Source organism: Bombina bombina, chromosome 3 (genome assembly GCF_027579735.1).
Source record: "Bombina bombina isolate aBomBom1 chromosome 3, aBomBom1.pri, whole genome shotgun sequence".
Lineage (NCBI taxonomy): Eukaryota > Metazoa > Chordata > Amphibia > Anura > Bombinatoridae > Bombina > Bombina bombina.
Genome location: NC_069501.1, coordinates 98,937,327 through 98,958,194, shown reverse-complemented (window position 1 = coordinate 98,958,194; position 20,868 = coordinate 98,937,327). Strand labels below are relative to the sequence as shown.

Sequence of the window (20,868 nt, the reverse complement as noted above, 5' to 3'; positions counted from 1 at the left end):
CGGGGTCTATTTCATAAGGTTCTCTGTTATCGGTCGTAGAGATTCATCTCTTACCTCCCTTTTCAGATCGACGATATACTCTTATATATACCATTACCTCTACTGATTCTCGTTTCAGTACTGGTTTGGCTTTCTACAAACATGTAGATGAGTGTCCTGGGGTAAGTAAGTCTTATTTTCTGTGACACTCTAAGCTATGGTTGGGCACTTTATTTATAAAGTTCTAAATATATGTATTCAAACATTTATTTGCCTTGACTCAGAATGTTCAACTTTCCTTATTTCCAGACAGTCAGTTTCATATTTGGGATTATGCTTTAATTATCATATTTTTCTTACCTCAAAAATTTGACTTTTTTCCCTGTGGGCTGTTAGGCTCGCGGGGGCTGAAAATGCTTTATTTTATTGCGTCATTCTTGGCGCGGACTTTTTTGGCGCAAAAATTCATTTCCGTTTCCGGCGTCATACGTGTCGCCGGAAGTTGCGTCATTTTTTGACGTTATTTTGCGCCAAAAATGTCGGCGTTCCGGATGTGGCGTCATTTTTTGGCGCCAAAAGCATTTAGGCGCCAAATAATGTGGGCGTCTTATTTGGCGCCAAAACATATGGGCGTCGCTTTTGTCTCCACATTATTTCAGTCTCATTTTTCATTTGCTTCTGGTTGCTAGAAGCTTGATGTTTGGCATTTTTTTCCCATTCCTGAAACTGTCTTATAAGGAATTTGATCTATTTTGCTTTATATGTTGTTTTTTCTCTTACATATTGCAAGATGTCTCACGTTGCATCTGAGCCAGAAGATACTACAGGAAAACCTCTGCCTGCTGGATCTACCAAAGCTAAGTGTATCTGCTGTAAACTTTTGGTAGCTATTCCTCCAGCTGTTGTTTGTATTAAATGTCATGACAAACTTGTTAATGCAGATAATATTTCCTTTAGTGATGTACCATTGCCTGTTGCAGTTCCCTCAACATCTAAGGTGCAGAATGTTCCTGATAACATAAGAGATTTTGTTTCTGAATCCATAAAGAAGGCTTTGTCTGTTATTTCTCCTTCTAGTAAACGTAAAAAGTCTTTTAAATCTTCTCTCTCTACAGATGAATTTTTAAGTGAACACCATCATTCTGATTCTTTGGACTCTTCTGGTTCAGAGGATTCTGTGTCAGAGATTGATGCTGATAAATCTTCATATTTATTTAAGATGGAATTTATTCGCTCCTTACTTAAAGAAGTACTAATTGCTTTAGAAATAGAGGATTCTAGTCCTCTTGATACTAATTCTATACGTTTGGATAAGGTTTTTAAAGCTCCTGCGGTTATTCCAGAAGTCTTTCCTGTTCCTAATGCTATTTCTGCAGTAATTGCTAAGGAATGGGATAGATTGGGTAATTCATTTACTCCTTCTAAACGTTTTAAGCAATTATATCCTGTTCCGCCTGACAGATTAGAATTTTGGGACAAAATCCCTAAAGTTGATGGGGCTATTTCTACCCTTGCTAAACGTACTACCATTCCTACATCAGATGGTACCTCGTTTAAGGATCCTTTAGATAGAAAAATTGAATCTTTTCTAAGAAAAGCTTATCTATGTTCAGGTAATCTTCTTAGACCTGCTATATCATTGGCTGATGTTGCTGCAGCTTCAACTTTTTGGTTGGAAACTCTAGCGCAACAAGTAACAAATCGTGATTCTCATGATATTATTATTCTTCTCCAGCATGCTAATAATTTCATCTGTGATGCCATTTTTGATATTATTAGAGTTGATGTTAGATTTATGTCTCTGGCTATCTTAGCCAGAAGAGCTTTATGGCTTAAGACTTGGAATGCTGATATGGCTTCTAAATCAACTCTACTTTCCATTTCTTTCCAGGGAAATAAATTATTTGGTTCTCAGTTGGATTCTATTATTTCAACTGTTACTGGTGGGAAAGGAACTTTTTTACCACAGGATAAAAAGTCTAAAGGTAAAAACAGGGCTAACAATCGTTTTCGTTCCTTTCGTTTCAACAAAGAACAAAAGCCTGATCCTTCGTCCTCAGGAGCAGTTTCAGTTTGGAAACCATCTCCAGTCTGGAATAAATCCAAGCCTGCTAGAAAGGCAAAGCCTGCTTCTAAGTTCACATGAAGGTACGGCCCTCATTCCAGTTCAGCTGGTAGGGGGCAGGTTACGTTTTTTCAAAGAAATTTGGATCAGTTCTGTTCACAATCTTTGGATTCAGAACATTGTTTCAGAAGGGTACAGAATTGGTTTCAAGATGAGACCTCCTGCAAAGAGATTTTTTCTTTCCCATGTCCCAGTAAATCCAGTGAAAGCTCAAGCATTTCTGAATTGTGTTTCAGATCTAGAGTTGGCTGGAGTAATTATGCCAGTTCCAGTTCCGGAACAGGGGATGGGGTTTTATTCAAATCTCTTCATTGTACCAAAGAAGGAGAATTCCTTCAGACCAGTTCTGGATCTAAAATTATTGAATCGTTATGTAAGGATACCAACGTTCAAGATGGTAACTGTAAGGACTATATTGCCTTTTGTTCAGCAAGGGAAATTATATGTCCACAATAGATTTACAGGATGCATATCTGCATATTCCGATTCATACAGATCATTATCAGTTCCTGAGATTCTCTTTTCTAGACAAGCATTACCAATTTGTGGCTCTACCATTTGGCCTTGCTACAGCTCCAAGAATTTTCACAAAGATTCTCGGTGCCCTTCTGTCTGTAATCAGAGAACAGGGTATTGTGGTATTTCCTTATTTGGACGATATCTTGGTACTTGCTCCGTCTTTACATTTAGCAGAGTCTCATACGAATCGACTTGTGTTGTTTCTTCAAGATCATGGTTGGAGGATCAATTTACCAAAAAGTTCTTTGATTCCTCAAACAAGGGTAACCTTTCTGGGTTTCCAGATAGATTCAGTGTCCATGACTTTGTCTTTAACAGACAAGAGACGTCTAAAATTGATTACAGCCTGTCGAAACCTTCAGTCTCAATCATTCCCTTCGGTAGCCTTATGCATGGAAATTCTAGGTCTTATGACTGCTGCATCGGACGCGATCCCCTTTGCTCGTTTTCACATGCGACCTCTTCAGCTCTGTATGCTGAACCAATGGTGCAGGGATTACACGAAGATATATCAATTAATATCTTTAAAACCGATTGTTCGGCACTCTCTAACGTGGTGGACAGATCACCATCGTTTAATTCAGGGGGCTTCTTTTGTTCTTCCGACCTGGACTGTAATTTCAACAGATGCAAGTCTCACAGGTTGGGGAGCTGTGTGGGGATCTCTGACGGCACAAGGAGTTTGGGAATCTCAGGAGGTGAGATTACCGATCAATATCTTGGAACTCCGTGCAGTTTTCAGAGCTCTTCAGTTTTGGCCTCTTCTGAAGAGAGAATCGTTCATTTGTTTTCAGACAGACAATGTCACAACTGTGGCATACATCAATCATCAAGGAGGGACTCACAGTCCTCTGGCTATGAAAGAAGTATCTCGAATTTTGGTTTGGGCGGAATCCAGCTCCTGTCTAATCTCTGCGGTTCATATCCCAGGTGTAGACAATTGGGAAGCGGATTATCTCAGTCGCCAAACGTTGCATCCGGGCGAATGGTCTCTTCACCCAGAGGTATTTCTTCAGATTGTTCAAATGTGGGGGCTCCCAGAGATAGATCTGATGGCCTCTCATCTAAACAAGAAACTTCCCAGGTATCTGTCCAGATCCCGGGATCCTCAGGCGGAGGCAGTGGATGCATTATCACTTCCTTGGAAGTATCATCCTGCCTATATCTTTCCGCCTCTAGTTCTTCTTCCAAGAGTAATCTCCAAGATTCTGAGGGAATGCTCGTTTGTTCTGCTAATAGCTCCGGCATGGCCTCACAGGTTTTGGTATGCGGATCTTGTCCGGATGGCATCTTGCCAACCATGGACTCTTCCGTTAAGACCAGACCTTCTGTCTCAAGGTCCTTTTTTCCATCCGGATCTGAAATCCTTAAATTTAAAGGTATGGAGATTGAACGCTTGATTCTTGGTCATAGAGGTTTCTCTGACTCCGTGATTAATACTATGTTACAGGCTCGTAAATCTGTATCTCGAGAGATATATTATAGAGTCTGGAAGACTTATATTTCTTGGTGTCTTTCTCAACATTTTTCTTGGCATTCTTTTAGAATACCGAGAATTTTACAGTTTCTTCAGGATGGTTTAGATAAGGGTTTGTCCGCGAGTTCTTTGAAAGGACAAATCTCCGCTCTTTCTGTTCTTTTTCACAGAAAGATTGCTATTCTTCCTGATATTCATTGTTTTGTACAAGCTTTGGTTCGTATAAAACCTGTTATTAAGTCAATTTCTCCTCCATGGAGTTTGAATTTGGTTTTGGGAGCTCTTCAAGCTCCTCCGTTTGAACCTATGCATTCATTGGACATTAAATTACTTTCTTGGAAAGTTTTGTTCCTTTTGGCCATCTCTTCTGCTAGAAGAGTTTCTGAATTATCTGCTCTTTCGTGTGAGTCTCCTTTTATGATTTTTCATCAGGATAAGGCGGTGTTGCGAACTTCTTTTGAATTTTTTCCTAAAGTTGTGAATTCCAACAACATTAGTAGAGAAATTGTGGTTCCTTCATTATGTCCTAATCCTAAGAATTCTAAGGAGAAATCATTGCATTCTTTGGATGTTGTTAGAGCTTTGAAATATTATGTTGAAGCTACGAAATCTTTCCGTAAGACTTCTAGTTTATTTGTTATCTTTTCCGGTTCTAGGAAAGGCCAGAAAGCTTCTGCCATTTCTTTGGCATCTTGGTTGAAATCTTTAATTCATCTTGCCTATGTTGAGTCGGGTAAAATTCCGCCTCAAAGAATTACAGCTCATTCTACTAGGTCAGTTTCTACTTCCTGGGCGTTTAGGAATGAAGCTTCGGTTGACCAGATCTGCAAAGCAGCAACTTGGTCCTCTTTGCATACTTTTACTAAATTCTACCATTTTGATGTATTTTCTTCTTCTGAAGCAGTTTTTGGTAGAAAAGTTCTTCAGGCAGCGGTTTCAGTTTGAATCTTCTGCTTATGTTTTTTGTTAAACTTTATTTTGGGTGTGGATTATTTTCAGCAGGAATTGGCTGTCTTTATTTTATCCCTCCCTCTCTAGTGACTCTTGTGTGGAAAGATCCACATCTTGGGTAGTCATTATCCCATACGTCACTAGCTCATGGACTCTTGTTAATTACATGAAAGAAAACATAATTTATGTAAGAACTTACCTGATAAATTCATTTCTTTCATATTAACAAGAGTCCATGAGGCCCACCCTTTTTTGTGGTGGTTATGATTTTTTTGTATAAAGCACAATTATTCCAATTCCTTATTTTATATGCTTCACACTTTTTTTCTTATCACCCCACTTCTTGGCTATTCGTTAAACTGATTTGTGGGTGTGGTGAGGGGTGTATTTATAGGCATTTTAAGGTTTGGGAAACTTTGCCCCTCCTGGTAGGAATGTATATCCCATACGTCACTAGCTCATGGACTCTTGTTAATATGAAAGAAATGAATTTATCAGGTAAGTTCTTACATAAATTATGTTTTTGTTTGGTCCAGGCCTAGACTCCATTATTTCTACGATTACATGGGGCAAGGGTTGCCTTCCTACCACAAGATAAAAAGAACAGATCTAAGGGACAACCTAATCATTTTCGTTCTGAAAATCCCAGTGCCAGCAATCCTGCGCTAAGACAGAGCAACCTAAGATTTGGAAGCCGGCTCAGTGCGGGAATAAGTCCAAGCAGAACAAGATCAGTCTATATGGATCAGGTTGGGGGCAGACTTTCGCTCTTCTCAGAAGCTTGGTTCAGGGATGTGCAGGATCCTTGGGTCCTGGAGGTCATTGCTCAGGGTTACAGAATTGGGTTCAAATCTCTTCCACCCAAGAGCAGATTCCTTCTCTCTAATCTGTCATCAAAACCAGAGAAGAGGGATGCTTTTCTGGGGTGCGTTAGAGACCTGTCCTCCTTAGGAGTCATTGTCCCGGTTCCCATAGAGCAGGGGTCTCAAAGTACCGGCCCACGAACCGGTTACAATGCAGCCCTCCACTTCCCATAACTGAGAGCTGTGGGCTGATTAACGTAATGCCGGGGTCGCAAGGAAGGCATCATAGCTGTTTGTGGGTGTGGCAGCAGAGGAACAAAGCAAGCGAGTGAGTAGGATTGTTTTGCCCAGAGTTTGTGGTTGGCTTTGACAAGGGGACCTAGGACTTGACTGGGGGAGTGTAGTTTAACTCGCAGTGAGACTGTGAGGCAAACTAAGTCTAAACAGGCAGCAGCAGAGACGGTCAGGAGTAGCAGCAGAGGAGGACAAGCAATGGGGTTGAGCAAGGTATGTGCCAAGTACAGTTGCCTTATAGTGAGTTTTTTATTTTTTGTCTATCTAAGAGAGGGGCTGTATAGCTTGCTTTGTTTAAAATACTTCCATGCCACAACTTGTTTGTGTGGGTGGGTCTGTGTGGGTGGGTGGGTCTGTGTGTGTGGGTGGTGGGTCTGTCTGTGTATGTGTTTGTGTGTAAGGGTCTGTGTTTGTGTGGGTCTGTGTGTGTGGGGAGGTCTGTGTGGGTGTGTATGTAATGATTACACACATGACACAAATCCATCACTAATAGCACCTGTTTAACAGAGTATTTTATATATAGTTTAATTTTGTTCGAAGTTTTGAAAGCCCCCATGGGAGTAGAAAATTTGACCAGTGGCCCCAAGGTAATTTGAGTTTGAGACCCCTGCCATAGAGGAACAAGGCTTGGGATACTACTCAAACCTTTTCTTGGTCCCAAAAAAGGAGGGAACTATAAAACAAAGAATGAAATATATTTATTACAGTGTGAATGTGGGATTCAATATTTGTGTCAAACCTCACATTTTTCAAAAACTAGGATCTTAGAACATATGAATACAATTTCCAAAAATCTTGAAGATCATGGTGTCCCCCTACATTGCAAACGATGTTCGGTTTATACCAAAGAAACCTTTCAGTGGATAGGTGTAGAGAAAGTTTCAGCGCGCTGGCGAAGAGGAAATATAGAACAGACACTTTTGAAAAGAGAATTATGTTGGATTTTTCAATTTAAGACCTACACTGAATTTGGTTTAAATAAAGACACTAGTCTAGTTTCATTTATTTTGTTTTTATGATTAATACACAAAAGGAAGTATTATATATTTTTTCTTAATATAAATAGATAACCAAAATAATTACCTTTATACATAATCTTAATTCACTTATCACTATTAGGGATAGAAATTTGTTATATACAATATTTGTCTTGTTTCAATCTAGTATACCTTTTGAAAGAATATAATACAAACTCATATGTCATGGATTTTTCATTCTTGGAGTGAGGACTATCATATATGGAATTATTTTACTGAGGTTACCTTGTGCAATTTCATTCAGTTACTTTTCAAACTTTAATGCTCTTGAGAAAGGCACATTTTGCTGAAACTCGTAGTGCGAGCTAATGCTATTAAGCTGAAATATATTTAATATTTTAAATTCTTTTATTAAAAATTGTTTCTTTCCTATGGCATGGAGAGTCCACAACATCATTCCAATTACTAGTGGGATATTCAACTCCTGGCCAGCAGGAAGAGGCAAAGAGCATCCATAATCCCCAGTCATTCTCTTTGCCCATGTTAATGGAGGATGTGCGAAGTCAGTGTCTGAAGAATTTAATCCTTTTAATGGGTACTTTTCCCTGCAAGCAAGGATTGGGGTTATGCTGTGTCCACCTCAATCTCTTAAGTAAGAGTAGTGGTGGCTTTTAGCAGTTCGAAGGTGGTGAGGTGGTCTTTGCTTTACTTCTAACATTTATTCTACCCCTATATAGAAAACCAGGGTTGGTTACCCTGGTTTTCCTTTTCTCTCCATATCCCTGCCAGCTGTCGATTGAGGCTGACGGACTGGGAAGTGCTGTCTGCTCCACGGCAGAAGATCCTGGAGGGTAAGTCCGTTTTTATATCCTTATTTAAACATTTCCCTTGGCAGGTATAACTGTTACAGCCATCAGGGAAAGGGATGACTTTGAAGGGTGACCAACTGGCACCTCCACTGCCCTCTTTCCAGATGGGTATGAAAACCTTAGTTATATCCCTGGTTGGGGATATAATTTATTTGAACAGCTTGGATCTATCGGCATATCCTCTGACATAACTCAGCTACCCTCATAGTTTTGTTTACAGTTAAAAATGACATAGGGGGTTGAGGCTTTTATTTATTTGTGTGGACCTTTTATAATGGAGCCATCTACCCTCTAGCAGCAGCACCTCCGGCTTCAGTAGAGGCGGCTACCGCTGACTGTGTTATGCTTATATTTTTATAACATCGATGCGCACCATTGTCTGATGCTGCAGCGGCTTCTCCAGCTAGATGAGAGGAGACTACCGCCGGCCTTTTTTAGAAAATATTCTCTGGCAGTGCTATTTTAGGCAATTAAACAAAAATTAGAGACAGTGGGCGCATAAAGCGGGAGGTTATGTAGATATGTATATTCAGATCTCTTAAAGTTTTTCTATCTTGATAATAAATAATTTAAATAATAAATGACCCTGTTAGGGGATTTAAAATAACTATAAATATACAGTGAATGTATTTTCAAAAAGGTTTTATTAGAACACTTTAACCTGAAAAACAAACTAATGTACAATACAATAATAATCAAATAATAATACTCAATCGTTCCCAACTATAGTTGTTCATACAGCCATTCACACTCTCATAAAATATTGTGCTTTAATTGATAGAAAATATCACAATAGCTAAAAAGTATCACTTCACGCTAATGATATGAAGTGTTAACACACTCCACATAAAACAGCTTCTGGTTACCAAATATACAACGATTGGCTTATTTTAAAATGTCCCCTTTTCAGAAATAGGAAACTACAGCTTTAAGTGTCTGTTTCTTCAAAAGTTTTGATACTGGGTATATAACTGACCCGCTACAGCAGGGTTAAATGCAGAGTGAATAGTCTCTCCCAAGGAAAGCTCCCAAATGCAAATAGCTAACAGCCGACGGTATTAATCACCGGCGCTGTTTAAAAATCACAGTGAGTGTTTATACACAGGGCGGTATTAACTCGCCTCTCTAGGTAGTTCCGTTGCTTGTCTATGACACTAGGGCTGTCTCGCCTTCTTACCGTGTCTTTGTTAAGTGTTTTCTTGTTTAGCCGTCCTGCTCAAGCAATCAGCTTACTGCGGCTATCGGTCTCCGAGGTTTCTGTGTCACCTGGTTTCCGGAACCTCCAGGTGATTCTGACTTGCGCAAGCCTGTTGACAGGTTAGAAAAGCCTCCGAATCTTTCTCCGCTCTTAAGTACTTACACAGTACGCGGTATGAAGTTCTCCTTTGGTCTCAATTCTTAGGGGGACTTAGTAGCAGAAAAATGGTTTGTTTGTATATCCAAGTAGCAGGGTGAATCCTCTACGCGTTTCAACCCATATGGGTCTTTGTCAAGATACTTCTCCCTGCACCTGTGCATTTTTAAATACCATGCTGTAGCTTCTGATTCGTTAATTCTCCACTTCCTTCCAGCAGTATATTGAATGAGGGGGAATATAAAAAAACATATGCTTATTTGCGTTTTCCAAGTTCCATCTTAGACTAATGCCTCAATTCCTTTTATATTATTTTATCCTTATTAATATTATAGGTGAAAGTCAGGCCTCTATAATTACTATTCATAGTATTAAATAAATCTATGAGGGTCTCTTCACTTCCACGCCAAATAATTAAAATGTCATCTATGTATCTGTTAAAAGATCTAAGAGGGGAGGAAATAAGAGGCTTCTTCCCATGTGCAACCTACAAAGCCTGCAGAAATGGGATTAAAAAGAAAAATATAGTGATTCCTGGTATGGACAAAGAGTATTTGATTAAGGATACAATTAGGTGTAATAGTAAGGGTGTAGTGTATATGTTATCATTCTCTGGATATTAAATTACTTTCTTGGAAAGTATTGTTCCTTTTGGCCATCTCTTCTGCTAGAAAAGTTTCTGAATTATCTGCTTTTTCTTGTGAGTCTCCTTTTCTGATTTTTCATCCGGATAAGGCGGTCGTGCGGACTTCATTTAAATTTTTACCTAAGGTTGTGAATTCCAACAACATTAGTAGAGAAATTGTTGTCCCTTCATTGTGTCCTAATCCTAAGAATTCTCTGGAGAGATCTTTACATTCTTTGGATGTGGTAAGAGCTTTGAAATATTATGTTTAAGCTACTAAAGATTTCAGAAAGACTTCTAGTCTATTTGTTATCTTTTCTGGTTCTAAGAAAGGTCAGAAGGCTTCTGCCATTTCTTTGGCATCTTGGTTAAAGCTTTTGATTCATCATGCTTATTTGGAGTCGGGTAAATCTCCGCCTCAGAGGATTACGGCTCATTCTACTAGGTCAGTTTCTACTTCCTGGGCTTTGAGGAATGAAGCTTCTGTTGATCAGATTTGCAAAGCAGCAACTTGGTCTTCTTTGCATACTTTTACTAAATTCTACCATTTTGATGTTTTTTCTTCTTCAGAAGCAGTTTTTGGTACTTCAGGCAGCTGTTTCAGTTTAATTCTTCTGCTTATAATTTCAGTTTTTTCATTATAAGATTAAAACTTTTGATTTGGGTTGTGGATTAATTTTTCAGCGGAATTGGCTGTCTTTATTTTATCCCTCCCTCTCTAGTGACTCTTGCGTGGAGTTCCACATCTTGGGTATTTGCTATCCCATACGTCACTAGCTCATGGACTCTTGCCAATTACATGAAAGAAAAGATAATTTATGTAAGAATTTACCTGATAAATTCATTTCTTTCATATTGGCAAGAGTCCATGAGACCCACCCTTTTTATGTTGGCTATGATTTTTTTGTATGAAGCACAATTATTCCAATTCCTTGTTGATGCTTTCGCTCCTTTATCACCCCACTTCTTGGCTATTCGTTAAACTGAATTGTGGGTGTGGTGGGGGGTGTATTTATAGGCATTTTGAGGTTTGGGAAACTTTGCCCCTCCTGGTAGGAATGTATATCCCATACTTCACTAGCTCATGTACTCTTGCCAATATGAAAGAAATTAATTTATCAGGTAAATTCTTACATAAATTATGTTTTTTCGCTCTTCCGTTTGGCCTAGCAACAGCTCCAATAATTTTTTTGAAGGTTCTCGGTGCCCTACTGTCTGTAATCAGGGAACAGGGTAGTGCAGTGTTTCCTTATTTGGACGATGTCTTTGTACTAGCTCAGTCTTTACATTCTGCAGAATCTCACACGAATCAACTAGTGTTGTTTCTTCGAAGACATGGTTGAAGGATCAATTTACCAAAAAGTTTCTTGATTCCTCAGACAAGGGTCACATTTTTAGGTTTCCAGATAGATTCAGTGTCCATGACTCTGTCTCTAACAGACAAGAGACGTTTAAAATTGGTTTCAGCCTGTCGGAACCTTCAGTCTCAGTCATTCCCTTCAGTAGCAATGTACATGGAAGTTTTAGGTCTCATGACTGCAGCATTGGACGAGATCCCATTTGCTTGTTTTCATATAAGACCTCTCCACTTTTGTATGCTGAACCAATGGTGCAGGGATTATACAAGGCTATCACAATTAATGTCCTTAAATCCCAATGTTCAACTATCTCTGACTTAGTGGTTAGATCACAATCGTATAGTTCTAGGGGCCTCTTTTGTTCATCCAACCTGGACTGTGATCAAAACAGATGCGAGTCTTTGAGGTTGTGGAGCTGTTTGGGGATCTCTGACAGCACAAGAGGTTTGGAAATCTCAAGAGGTTAGATTACCAATCAATATTTTGGAACTCAGTGCGATTTTCAGGGCTCTTCAGATTTGGCCTCTGTTGAAAAGAGAACCGTTCATTTGTTTTCAGACAGACAATATCACTACTGTGGCATATGTCAATCATCAGGGTGGGATTCAATTTCACAGTCCCCAAGCTATGAAAGAAATATCCCGGATACTTGCTTGGGCGGAATCCAGCTCTTGTCTAATCTCTGCGGTTCATATCCCAGGTATAGACAATTGGGAAGCGGATTATCTCAGCCGTTCAGATGTGGGGTCTTCCAGAAATAGATCTGATGGCTTCTCATCTAAACAAGAAACTTCCCATGTACCTGTCCAGGTCCAGGGATCCTCAGACGGAAGCAGTGGATGCGTTGATACTTCCTTGGTGTTATCAACCTGCTTATATTTTCCCACCTCTAGTTCTTCTTCCAAGAGTGTAGACTACAACATTGTGGAACTAAGAGTGTTCCATAGGACAGAATGCACATATAGCACTCTAATGCCCAGACTAATAGGGTGGTGCTTGACGGGATTAATTAAAATATAACTTTTATTATCTACATTAAAAATGGGTTTAACAAAATATAACACACAACAACAAATACATTCTATTGTTAAAATCAACACTGTGAGATAGAACCTGGGTAATGGATCTTGCTGTACTATATGTGAATTACTCAATCCTTTATTATAAAGTAGTACAGCATATATAAATATCCTGGTCAATAACCCTGTGTGAGTATTCCTAGCGAGGAAAGATACCAAATGTTGGTGAGATTGGTATCTTATAATGTGTGTAAATAAGTAAGGATGTTACAAATATAGTTGTGGATCCCACTAATTTATACGAGGATCTAAATACGAGGGGTGAGGGGTGGTGAGAAGTTGGTGTAGCAAATTGTGACTACTGTCTACCATATTACATTAAAGAACAGAACTCGGTGTTCAGGAGGGATAGTATTACCACTGAAGACTGATATAAGATTACAAATATCTTATGTAAATGACATACATTTTTTGGTGCTGTGCAGAGTAGATATTAGATAGCAGGTATTGTATGATGTATTCATATATTGTAATTATTTGCCCACTGGGGTTGTATTAAATAATAATCCATGTGAACCTATTGTCAAAATGCCACATTTCAAGAAGTTGTAGTCTTACATTCTATCTGTTTAGTTATAAGATTGAATCTTCCTGGGTGCTTTACTGTGGTGTGCCCACAGTGTACGTTATATTGATATGGTGATTTCAACTTATTCACTGACTATCCAGCTTTATAAAATAGTCACAGTTAGTTGTGACTTTTGTTGAATGCTTTAACCATCTGTATTTCACAGTTATATTTATGCATAAATAACCGCTGAGTGGTTATTTAGCCAAATTAAGAGATATTTCTTAATAATGTAATTATACTGTATGAAGTATCGCTTACTATAAGGTTCTAAGGATTCTTCTCAGTTAGGCTTAGTATGTTATAGTGGTGACAGACAAGCACTTATTAACCTGATAGAGGTAGTTAATTAATTCTGTCTTATTGCATAATACTACTATGTCTCAAATTGATACAGATATAAAAATACAAAGTAACTAGTATTCACCTATGTTATGGCCGTTACTGCATATTAATAAATAAATGTGTGTACCATGCGACATTGGCGGCTTCTATATATTGTGCTACTAAAATTAATAAACCGTGTTATTAGCACTAAATGTTATACTAGTAATATTTACTTATAACTGAAGATAGATCATTATTATCCCCCTTCGAGTGGGAAATACACTTTCAGAGCATTGTTAGTTAAACATAATCGTTTAGTAACTCATAGTGAGATTCAAACTGGTCTATAGGATCTGATCAGTTAGTCCCTTTAGCCTGTAGCGTAATTGTGAATATTATCGAGATCTATTGTTATAGATAGAATCTGCTACCTTACATATGTATGATCTTTAGTTTCAAATTGTGGCAAATAGGTACAGCTACGCCGCCAAGTAGGTAGCACACATACCTCCACTTAGATTTAAATTTAAATAATTGATCTGAGCGTTAGGGCTTCAGCGTTTACTCAATTGTATCAGATGCTGCTATTCAGCCCGCTCGTCACTGTCAACTGTTTCAAACCCCATGATATGCAATACATTGTGCTATGTAGGATTACACTGTTGTGGCTAGGTAGTTACAGGGTATGGTAAGGTTCTAACTCAACAGGTGCATTTAAAAAGCGTCCTATACACTGGTTTGACGCGTTTCGCCCGTCACAGGCTTTTTCAAAGGTAGCGAGCCGCCCGGTTTGAGAGTATTTATGTGTTCCGTTACCCGGAAGCTCCTTCTCTATTTTAAGATTGATTGGTTTTGAGAACTGTCACTCAAAATGGACTCTACGGCTTTAAAAGTGGTATATACCTCTGAATATTAGATATATTCTGATAGAGTATTTTTATCATAGGTATATATTCTTTGATTTCGATTGCATATTCTATTATTTTTCCAATATGTTCCCAATACTGTTCATCTGTTATGATTGTCATTTTAATATTTGTGTTGAAATGATGGCGTATTAGTACGCATAATTTAATCCTTAGTCAGGTATTATAAAATTTTGTGTAATTAATACACTTGGGTTATCTATAATCTTATCTTTCCAGTTTATGGCAATTTATAGTCCCCCAAGTGCAATACCAGTATATTGAGTGGTTTGTGAACTGGTTATCATAATATTTTAAGTACTGCTGTACAATATACTTGTAAATGTTCAATCAAGTGATGACTTTTTAGTGCTACATGTTAGTATTTTTATATATTATTTGTAACTATCAAAGTATCTGTCAGTACTTTCTAGTAGACATTCCTCCAGTATGAATATAACACTGGATGTCTAGTCTAGTGCATTACATCAATTGAGATAAAAATGTGTGTGGGGGGGGGGGGGGGGAATTCTCATAAATTCTCTTGGCATTCTTTTAGAATTCCTAGAATTTTACAGTTTCTTCGGGATGGTTTGGATAAGGGTTTGTCTGCAAGTTCATTGAAAGGACAAATCTCTGTTCTTTCTGTTTTACAGAAAGATTGCTAAGCTTCCTGACAGTCACTGTTTTGTTCAGGCTTTGGTTCGTATCAAGCCTGTTATTAAATCAATCTCTCCTCCTTGGAGTCTTAATTTGGTTTTGAAGGCTTTACAGGCTCCTCCATTAAAAATACTTTCTTGGAAAGTGTTGTTTCCTTTGGCCATCTCTTCTGCTAGAAGAGTTTCTGAATTATCTGCTCTCTCTTGTGAATCTCCTTTTCTGATTTTTCATCAGGATAAGGCAGTTTTGCGGACTTCATTTAAATTCTTATCTAAGGTTGTGAATTCTAACAACATTAATAGAGAAATTGTTGTCCCTTCCTTGTGTCTTAATCCTAAGAATTCTTTGGAGAGATCTTTACATTCTTTGGATGTGGTGAGAGCTCTGAAGTATTATGTTGAAGCTACTAAAGATTTCAGGAAGGCTTCTAGTCTATTTGTTATCTTTTATGGTTCTAGGAAAGGTCAGAAGGCTTCTGCAAGCCCATGAGGCCCACCCTTTTTATTATGGTGGTTATGATTTTTTTGTATAAAGCACAATTATTTCCAAATTCCTTTGTTGATGCTTTTTACTCCTTTCTTTATCCCCCCACTACTTGGCTATTCGTTAAACTGAATTGTGGGTGTGGTGAGGGGTGTATTTATAGGCATTTTGAGGTTTGGGGAACTTTTCCCCTCCTAGTAGGATTGTATATCCCATACGTCACTAGCTCATGGACTCTTGCCATTATGAAAGAAATTAAGTTATCAGGTAAGTTCTTACATAAATTATGTTTTTGTCTTTTGGACAAACACTTCCAATTTGTAGCCCTAAATTTTGGACTTATCCTCTACTCCTCGAATCTTACGGGGGTTCATTAAGTCTCTTCTGGCACTAACCAGATGTTGAGGAATTGTGGTGGCATCTGTCCTGGACTATATCTTGGTTCAGGTGCCTTCTTTTTGTAAAATGTTATTGTCTATTCTACGTTCCCACGGGTGGAAAGTGAATCTGGAGAAGAGTTCCCTGGTGCCAGACACCAGGTTGTGTTTCTTAGGAATGATTATAGATTCTCTGTCTATGAAGATTTTGCCGAAGAAGGTCAGAAAATCCAAACTTCTGATTTCCTGCCTATCACTTTAGTCCTCAACCTGTCCATCTGTGGCTCAGTGTATGGAAGTAATTAATCTGATGGTTGCTTCCATGGACATCATTCCCTTTGCTCGGTTCCATCCGAGACCCCTACAGTCTTTCTATCTTGGTGGTTTTCACAGGACCATCTGTCTCAGGGTACATGCTTCTTAAGACCATTCTGGGTGATTGTAACCACGGACGCCAGCCGTGGTTACATTCAGGCTGGGGAGCAGTTTGGGGTTCTTTAAAGGTTCAGGGTCTTTGGTCTCAAGAGGAGTCTTATTCCCATAAACATCTTGAAGTTGAGAACAATTTACAATGCCTCATCAGCCTGGCCTCAACTAGCTTTAGTCCGGTTTATCAGATTTAAATCGGACAATATCTCCCCGGTGGCTTACATAAATCATCAGGGAGGAACTTGGAGTTCCTAAGCAATGAAGGAGGTGATTCGCATTCTCCAGTGGGCGGAGTCTCATGATTGTCTCCTCTCTGCCTTCCGCATCCCAGGGGTTAACAACTGGGAGGTGGTTTTTCTGAGCAGGCAGACTTTTCATTCCGGGGAGTGGGCTCTCCACCCAGAGGTTTTCAAATGATAATTCTCAGGTGGGGGGTTCCGGAGTTTGATTTCATGGTGTCACATCTAAACGCCAAGCTTCCAAAGTATGGTTCAAGATCAAGAGCGCCACAGACCGCTCGGATTTAGAGGTTACCTCTGAGGAAGTACCTTCTTCTTCAGGGTTCATTCCTCCATCCAATCCTTGATTCTCTGAAGCTGACTGCTTGGAGATTGAACGCCTAGTTCTTTCTAGACGTGGTTTTTCTGAAGCAGTCATTACCTAAATATCTTTTTTGGTGCAAATCTCAGGGTTTCTCCTGGAGCCGGGTGAGGATTCCCCGCATTTTATCTTTTCTTCAGGATGGACTGGAGAAAGGTTTGTCAGTCAGTACTCTGAAGGGTCAGATTTCTGCACTGTCTATTCTTTTGCACAAACGTCTGGGAGATTTTCCAGATGCTCAAGCTTTTGTTCAGGCCCTGATCAGAATCAGGCCTGTGTTTAAACCTGTTGCTCCTCCTTGAAGTCTTAGCCTAGTTCTTAAAGTTTTTGCAGCAGGCTCCATTTGAGCCGATGCATGTTGTTGATATAAAGTTGTTATCTTGGAAGGTTCTGTTTCTCCTTGCTATATTTTCCGCTTGCAGAGTTTCTGAGCTTTCAGCTCTGCAGTGTGTTTCCCCGTACCTTATTTTTCATGCAGATAAGGTGGTCCTTCATACTGAATTGGGGTTTCTCCCTAAGGTGGTGTTGGATCAAATCATTAATCAGGAAATTGTTGTTCCTTCTTTTTGTCTTAATCTTTTTTCTCATAAGGAACGTCTTTTGCATAACTTGTATGTTGTGCGTGCTCTAAAATTTTACCTACAAGTTACTAAAGATAGATTTACGCAATCTTCTGCCCTGTTTGTTGTTTTCTCTGGAAAGCGTAAGGGTCAGAAGGCCTCTTCTACTTCTCTTTCCTGCTGGACAGCAGCCTCCTGAGAGAATTACGGCTCATTCCACTAGGGCTGTCTCCTCATCTTGGGCTTTCAAAATGAAGCTTCTGTGGAACAGATTTGCAAGGCGGCTTCATGTTCCTCTTTGCATATTTTTTCCAAATTCTAGAAATTTCATACTTTTGCCTCGGCTAAGGCCTCTTTTGGGGAAAAAGGTTCTTTAAGCGGGGGTGCCTTCTGTTTAGGTCCTCCTGCCTTGTTCTCCCTCCCTGTTCATCCGTGTCCTCTAGCTTGGGTATTGGTTCCCACTAGTAATTGGAATGACGTTGTGGACTCTCCATGCCATAGGAAAGAAAACAAAATTTATGCTAACCTGATAAATATTTTTAGTCCACGACCCCGCCCTCTTTTTAAATTATAATTTGGAAGTTTTTTTGAGTAAACCTCAGGTTCCTCTATTCCCTTGTGTTTCTTCTTTTTCCATTTTCCTTCGGCTGAATGACTGGGTATTATGGGTAAGGGAAGTTACACTTAACACCTTTACCTCCTCCTGCTGGCCAGGAGTTGAATATCCCACTAGTAATTGGAATGACGTTGTGGACTCTCCATGTCCGTAAAGAAAGAAATTTATCAGGTAAGCATAAATTTTGTTTATTACATTTTGTCCTTGGATTGTGTTCAGAGGAACTACAGATATACCTTACACTGCCAGACATCCCTTGAGTACTTTCCTTTTAGTAAACTTGGTGTCTTGACGGTATTTCACTATTGTGTGTTTCCTATCTATCGAGAGAGACTTCAGAAGCCATTTAGATCTTAAAGGAGGGTTGGAAGTGCCACCATTTTCTACATCTGCATTTCTGAATTGGGTTGAAGGAGAGTTTCTGGTGAGCAGCATCACCCTAAGGGAAGGTTTTTCATGTTGTATTTTGTTTGATTGTTTGTACTTATGTAAATTTAGCTTACTAGCCCAATGCATAGTTTTATGGTTATACTATATTAATATTTGGGTCCTATTGGAACAATATAACTCCATCTGCTACATCAGGGACAAGAATATCTAATATACATTTATTTTATCTACTGTGTAGGGATAATCCTAACATATCAATATGTCCACATTAAAGGGATATGAAACTCAACATTTTTCATTCATGATTCCGGTAGAACATTTTAATCAACTGTCTAATTTACTTCTATTGTCAATGTTTCTTATCTCTCTTGGTATCTTTTGTTGAAAAGCAGCAATGTATGCTTATGAGCCGACCCATTTCTGTAACACTATATGGCAGCAGATTTTTCTGCCATATAGTGCTCCAGGCACCTACCTATGTATAGAAGTGAGAAAAGAGAGAGGGCGAGGGATAATGTTATTTTGTGTAATAAAAATTCAAGGGTTAATTTATCAGTGCTAAAATCAGCTGACCTTGGAATTTTGGAATTTTAGACTTTTAAGGCAATGGGTATAAATAGTTATGTACTTGACATGCAAAGAGATTTGCAAAAAAAAAAAGAAGCAGATTGCCAAACCCTAGGAATATACAGTATATATGTTGGAAAGGGTAATAATCTTTCAAATTAGCACATTCATACTAAATTAACTTTATTAAAAAATGTCAGTAAATCAGAGAGCAGCCGGACTCATGCACACACACACACACATGCACACACACATGCACACACACACATACACACACACATGCACACACACACATACACACACACATGCACACACACGCACGCACACACACATACACGCACACACACGCACATGCACACACATGCACATACACACACGCGCACACACATGCACATACACACACGCGCACACACACACACACACACATGCACACACACACACATGCACACACACCACATGCACACACATGCGCACATGCATGCACACACATGCGCACATGCACACACACACACGCACATGCACACACACACATGCGCACACGCACACACACACATGCGCGCGCACACACACACACATGCACACACACACATGCACACACACACACATGCACACACACACACATGCACACACACATGCACACACACACACGTACATGCACACACACACACACACATGCACACACACACACATGCGCACACACACATGCGCACACACACATGCACACACACACATGCACACGCACGCACGCACACACACGCACGCACACACACACATGCACACACACACATGCACACACACGCACACACATGCACACACACACATGCACACACACACGCACACACACACACGCACACACTTTAAAAAGTAGCTTGAACTCAGTACTATCGGGTGTAATAGATATTAAGGTTGATATCAGGAGAATAATGTTTGATACAATAGTACACAATTAGTAATATATAATTTCCCTCTTATAAGGTATTACTATTGGCAATAGTATCAAAAATAAAAGTTAGACCTTTAGCTAAGTTGACAAGTTATAAAGCTTATCCTCAATAAAAGTTTTTGTTTGCTATTGATTGTTGCAGCAAAATTAATACGTTTATAAAAGGTATTGGATATAAATGTATCACTCAACAACAATAGTATGAGTGAAGTAGTTGAAAAAATGCGTAGTATCAGGTTCTGCAATATATATGTAGCGAATTGAGGTAAAACAAATGTTAAGCTAAAGATATCCTGCAGCCAGAGTAGAATTAATTAAGAAAGCAGTATTTGTATAGTGAGCTGATGAATTTTAACTATGGTATATGATTAATTTCACAGTTCAGGTATCAGGGAATTAAATAACCAATTGAATGGAAGCTATAATAGCTTTCCCTCACCTATAGTATTTAGCCATAGTCTTGTATCCTATAGCAGAAAAAGTACACGTCTAAAATATAATGGATATCTCTGTCGCGCTGTTCACAGCAGCCGTGATTAAACAATAAATATTTCTAAAGACATAACATCCCAACTGCTACGATATCACAAAGCGCAGACACACTGGGCTGAAAAAAGTCCCTTCTATAGCGGGGACTTGTATTAATGTTATATGTTAAAGTTAGTTTAGTACTTAGTAACATCCCAACTGCTACAATATCACAGCGCACACACACTGGGCTGAAAAAAATCCCTTCTACCTATGTATCTCTTTAACACAAAATGGGAATAAAGCAAATTTGACAATAGAAGGAAATTGGGAACTTTTTTTAAATTATATGCTCTGTCTGATTGACAAAAGAAAAATGTTGGGCTACTGTTCTATGAGTTTGAAGTAAACTGTGCTGCCCTATTTGAGCAACATACCGTCCTATGCAAGCCAAATGAATATACTAAACTTGAGAATTAACTGTATTTTCTGTTAAGTAGGTAAGTATAAAACCACACTTATACTACAAAGGTTTAAACACACCATTCATTTGTTCTGCTATCCC

General features: G+C 39.0%; 1 protein-coding gene across 2 annotated transcripts in view; it reads left to right on the top strand.

Moving 5' to 3' along the window:
• The window catches only part of DYRK1A (dual specificity tyrosine phosphorylation regulated kinase 1A), an 833,667-nt gene that overhangs the window by 520,838 nt on the left and 291,961 nt on the right, over positions 1 to 20,868 (top strand). The gene's annotated exons all lie outside the window — the stretch shown is intronic.